Genomic DNA, 6,733 nt, shown 5'->3' with positions numbered 1-6,733 from the left:
AAGATTGCATTTTTCTAAATATATATAGATCCCATTATAATTCACAACATTAACTGATTGGGATATTTGAAGTATTATTGTGGATTCACTTGCTTTACAAAAGAAACCTATTTCTCTTTTATAATCTCACCACCCATGGTTAACCTGGAACATATTTTAAAATCTATTAACCGTGATTTATTTGCTTACAAAAAAAAAAATCACAACGTAAAACAAGAGCGATAAAGCCAGATAAAAATGAAGGAATGGGTTGAAAGCATATGCTGTAAAGTACTATACCACGTGAAGTGGGATCAGGATTAAGCCTAAACTAGTGGTCACATCCCAAAAGAAATTGTCGATAAACAGAAGTTCCATTCCAGATGGAGAAAATAGAAAACACCCACCAAAAAGAAATCCATTGCATTGGGAGACAACTTTCGGTTTCAAATCGTTCGAGCCCAATTCTCGTGGTTAAGTAACACTGGTATCATTTATGCGTACTATGAAATTTTACAAAATTCGTAGGTTATTATACACATGGATATCTTTTATCACAATTTAAATATTAATTATATAATCAACAACACTACAATTATAAAAATTTATCTTCTAAACTTCATTTCTTTAGTTTAAAGAAGCTAAATCCAATTTATCAATGATTAATGTTCAGAGAATTGGATCATTGGATTGTGACATGACGTGGGTGTGGACCAAATTAATTCCTTCAACCTGTTGACATGGCTACAAAAGCATTTACTTCTGGAAAAGCCAATTCTCCTTCATTATTATAATTTATAACAAACATTATTTTAATTATTCATACTCCTTATCTTCGACAAATTGTACGCAGCAGCTAAACTATAATGAATTAACGATATAAACTGCACCAATTTAAGTACAAGAAAGAAAGTGAGCACAAAACATATACGGGACCTGCAGCAACAACATGGATCACATTTGAGTGTAAACAGAAATTGGAAAAAAAAAAAAACTTAACAGAACACTCACAATATAAAGAAGTATAAATAAGTGATTTGGTTAATAATGGAAACCTACTCTCAGATGTTACATCACGCATGTGATTAATTCCTCCTAACTTCGTGAGGAGCCGTCCAAAACTTTATAATAGCACCTAATAACATAATTATGGACACGTGTACGGTTTCTGTGACAGGATGCCATTGTTAATGTAAAATAAGCATTATTATTATCGTAAAAAATAAAATCGAATAAGGTAGTAACTGATTGTTTGGCCGTTGAAAATTTTGAAATGGACAAGCGTACCAATTCTGCGTGGCTAATATGATTGCGTAACCGACCACCTCCTTAATCCTTATAGTATGCTAGCTTACTTATCATGCCGTCTAGAATGTTCTCCTCACTAGTTAAGATTTTGGGATCACTGCATATTTTGAATTACTGAGTTAGCCTTTGAGAGTTTTTTTTCCTAAGGAGGGTGAAATCAGTGTCAGAAAATACAAGAAGGGTCGTTGAAAATATGGTTTTGCTATTATATGGTGATTCATATTTAAAAAATAAATTGGAAGAACTCTGTTTGAATGATTACATGAAATTACTTTTGAAGTGTAAATAAATAATTTTTTTGATTATGTTTTGAAGTGTAAATATAGCAACATTTTATGTGTCTCAAATGAATTTAGTTCTAACTGGTGAATTTTTTTCTTAAGAAAAACTTCTTTCGAATCAACTATAAGCTCGCAATATAAAGTGAAAATTAAGTATAAAGGTAGAAAAGTCACTTTTTTGAAATCCACTAATACTCATTAGTTATATATTTCACCCTTTTAAAAAACTCAAAACTAATAGATCCTACACTTTCATGAATGCTTAACTTAAACTAAATCGTTATCATTAGATTCAATTAGATTTTTTTAATTTGTTCCAACATTCAATTAGATTTAGTTTTCTTTTTTAACCAGAAGATTCAATTAATTTACTAGACACGTTTTACATTAAATGATAGGTGAGTTATTATAAATTTTTTATTAATATCTAAATTTGGTTCTTCTGATTAAAAAAAAGACACATAAAATTATCATAAATATATAATTAGTTTTATTGAGTGTATTTGATATATAACTCTATCTCTTAATTCAACCCTACTCAAACATTTTGAATATAGTTCAAAAGTTTTTGTTATCAAAAATAAATAAATAAACCCTACCAATTTCACAAATCCTTACCCAAATTAAAATTTAGGCCAATATTTGAGGCCATTCATTAGATTTAGTAAATTAAATTTAATAATTAGTATTCATTATTCATTCTTTTCTCCATCTCCCACTTCTCTCGGGTTCGTCCACCTCTTTTCCATTGCTTTTGTTCTTAACACGTTCGCTCAATGTTGTACCCTATACCCAATACTATTAGGTCAAACGTGGCTGGTGGGTCAGTCTCTTGCATGTGATCACAAATTGACCCACTTCTGTCATAGATATTAATCTCTATAAAACTGATAAAACCATAATTGAATAAAAGATAGTTTGATTTGCCTTAAGAAAAATGGTTTATTTTTCACAGCAGTCAATAATTGAATCATTGAAATTGAATTAATGATCTATAGACAAATTCTAATAGCTTATTAAAAAATAGACAAATCATAATGAGTATCTTAAGGATACTGATAAAAAAAAAAAACCATATTTTTTAGTATTAAATATCACTTGTGTATCTTTACTGTAATTTCCCATATGTCCCTATTGATTTTTAATAAAACTTTATATTGTTTATTTCTTAAACAGTATTTCAAAACACTTGTTAACAATACACTAATCTCTATATATAATAGAATCAATAACTGAACAATAGTCCGTTTAAAGCCATTAACCATAAAATAATTGCAACTGACCACGTTAGATTTATATTTTGGTAGCTTCACTGTACATCCAAGTGTATGAATTTGATTACTGTAATAATATTCATATTTGATTTCTTTAGATATATAATTGAAATGCAGTAAAAGAAAAAATAAAAAGAGGATATACTGATATTACATTTAATTTTTAACGATCGATAATGGAAAAACTTTCATCATGTGAGTAAACTCGATCCAGAGTATAAAATATTACATGTGAAAAAAGTATAAACTTATATCTGGCAGCATGTGAGTTTGGCACTAATATTTTTAGAAACAAAGATTGGTACACGACTTACCTCTCCAGCAAATCAATAATAAAATAAAAGGATCACTTTATAAGGTCAATTTTAAGCTTTTTTTGAAAAAAAATCACTTCTTACAATGAGTCTTCAAATAACAATTTTTACAATAAAACAAGCACAATAAGTATATTCGATCTATATAAATAGCTACCGAAATTATTTAGTTCAAATATCTTCAGTATAAATTACCTCGTGATGGCTTATTCATTTGATCATTTTAAACCTTTCGCATCTATTATTGCCAAAACGACATCTCCGATGTCGCTTAGAGCCCAGATAGCTAACAGGTGTCTTCACAAAGAGTAATTTTTGTTTAATATGATCAATTATTTATTTCTTACCATGGAGCATGGTGATGGAACAGAACATTTTATTTTTTTTGAGATATATGGTAAGTTTGGCGAGAGAAAGTGAAAAGAAAAAAATAACATGACTTACGAAATATTTTTTTATTGAAAAAAATGAAAGGAAAAATTAACTTCTAGAAAAATAAATTAATTTTTCTTATTTCAATTTTATTTCTAATTCAAATTTTAATTTTAATTTTTGTTTTCTTTCTTATTTTCTTTCCATCCAACCAAATGAATAAAAAAATAATATTTTCTTTATTAATTTAACTGATCATCAAGGATGTTTCCATCAATAGGGTGAAAAAAACACAAACACCAGCAGCATGTTTCGAGAAAAGTAAGAATCAAAGGAGGTAGAGACAAACAACTTTACATAGCCAATCAAAATCCAACACCTAACCCTATACGTATTAAATATTGAAGACACAAAGTTTGGCACAGATGGCCATAACATAACATGACAAGCATGAATGGGATGATGGATCATGGAGATGAGGGTGGGACCCACGTGCAAGTGGAAAATTTGAATGTCCGAAACATCTAACCTAAGCAACAGTCACGCGATGAGAAATAGATCTGTGTATATCTGAAGCTGCGCCCTGATTGGGCCACGCAGCACCGAGTCGACACGGTGGACTCGGGGCCGAGTTAAGCTAATAAATATCTTGGGGGTGCGTGCGTGCCTCTACCACCAGATATTTCTTAGCTGACCGAAGTGCTGCCCGGGAGCTCCCAGCCACTAGTGTGCCACGTTTCACCACATGTAGCGCCATGCGTTCCCGGGCAGGGGGTTAGAAATTATAATGCTTTGCTTTTCATGCTTTATTTTTTACGGTCTGTGTGAAAAGAGAAATGGAAAAAAATAAAATAAATTTGGGTCAAAAAACTACTATAATGTGGATTACAGATTATAAACTAGTTATCATCAACACTGAAAATTACTATTCTCTAACTAGTACTTAGTGCATAACACCATTGAAACATGTGGATTTCAGTCCCCGGAAGTAACATAATAGCTTGCCAAAGATGGGGAAAATAATAATTTTCTTTTAGAGAATTACACGAAATATTTCAATTTACTTATAAACTGATATATTGACCAAATGTCTGGGCAGGGAGCGCACTATTGATCTTCAAATATTAATGATCACTGTGTCATTTATTTTTTCTAAAGAAATATTTTCCAGCACTTCATGAAATTACAAGTCTTTTATTTTATTTTAATTTTTAAGAGAATGTTAACACTATTCAAGTATACATAGGACATTGATTAAGGACTAATATTTCTTGCTTTACATAAATTAATTACTTATAATTTTCAAATATTAACGATCACTCGTGTCATTTTTTTTTTTATTAATAACTATTATTACCTACTTTACATAAATTATTTACTTTAGAAGAATCGAATTTCATAAAATATCTGGACATAAGAGGGGGGGTAGAATCAATCAGATGCGTATAAGAGAATACGACTAAAAAAATAGTTGGAATATGCTGGTTGACATTATGCCTGTGTAGGAAAGAAAACCGCGACTGGAAAATCATTTCCCCTAGTTTACGTTAAAATAATAAACACAACTAATAGTAGTAGTATATATTAAAACCACTTTGGAGAAAGAAGAATCACTCCAGTCAAGTAGCACTAGTGGCCAGTGGGGGGGTATCTTTCAACCAGCACCAGATAACGTCTCTAATTTACAAAACTATAAATTTTGCGCCAGTAATTACTAAATGAATATTTTTGCACTTTTAACAAACTTACACGAATGATCTCACTTCATGAACTAACAAATAGTTCCTATATATTTTTTAAAAAAGAAAAAAGAAGGGCGAAAGAGCCCAATAAATTTAAGTCAACTAAAAGCAGGAACCTATTAGCCTTTGCCAAATCTGCCACAAGACAAGCTATGTCTACCACGTATTGCCAAACAGCCCAATGCTCACTCCAAGGTTATGGACCTGGAAATTTTTGTCAAACATGGTTTCTATATAAGGTGGTAAACCTTGGTTGACTTTTTGAAATGCTATTACTCCTCAAAAACATTTTCAAGTGGAACAAATGTTTTAATTAATACTAATTTTAAGCACGAATTTTGGTCATATTCATTTCCAGTTATAATATAATATATTATAATTTTTTACTTCAAATTAAATACTTAATTTGTCACTCTTATCAAACATAATTTCTAATATCATCAAATATATGGATCAATTATATAGGTAATGACAGATTTGGGAAGGGGTCACACTTTCAAACACACTATTTCCTATTGACCTAGTTAACTAATTTTCTAAATCATTACTTTTTGATTGGTTTTATTCGTGCTTTTTATAACTTTCTTATTTTGTACCTCGTTAATTATTTATTGAACAAGTATTATCTTTGACTTGAATCTCATCGTACTCATGCAATTGAAGTTGATGGATTATGTGTCCTATCAGTTGTCAATTGACCGAGTGATCATAGTATATGTTCACATAGTTTATGATCGAGTCCTACGTGAGTGAATCATTTTGTTACTATCTTCATGTCATGTCATAAGACCACGATACATACTCACAATACAATTGCTCTTGGCATGGATTCAATGGTTTTAGGATGAAGGTTGGATCGGATATGGAATGTTGTTCTTGAAATATCGAGACCCAATATGATACGATTGAGGGTATGTAAACGAAAGTTTGACTCAATTATGGACAAACTATTCTCACTTGAATGCTTGTGAGTCAAGTCTCCTAAAACATAGGTATGATCTAGCTACATGAACAATTTTATCATTATGATTATTAGCCAAGCAAGGCAGGCACTCAACCATGAAAAAAAAAACTAAATACTTGCTCCTAAAGCAAATCCCTAAACCTAAATGAAGTGTTATTTTTTCACCAAGGTAAATTTGAAACGAATAACCAATTAAAATGGTAAAACACAAATACTAACAAGAGTCAAGGTGGATGATGACAAAGGGATTGGTGTTGGCATTGTATAAGAGTGTGGATGAATAATAATTTTTTATATTCGACGTTGTTGTTGAGGTAGAACTCTTAGTCACACGGAATAAAGGACTTGAATCTTGTGAATGATATTTTTTTCATCATCCCTAATTTCCAATGATGCTAAAATTGTATCGAAGCAATAATTATATGTTCACATGTGTGTGCTTATGTTAAAGATTTGATTATAAATTCATAATTGATTTAGTTGAAGTCACTTTAGATAT

The sequence above is a fragment of the Glycine max genome, chromosome 20 (assembly GCF_000004515.6).
Source record: "Glycine max cultivar Williams 82 chromosome 20, Glycine_max_v4.0, whole genome shotgun sequence".
Classification (NCBI taxonomy): Eukaryota; Viridiplantae; Streptophyta; class Magnoliopsida; order Fabales; family Fabaceae; genus Glycine; species Glycine max.
This window is presented reverse-complemented; position numbering follows the sequence as displayed.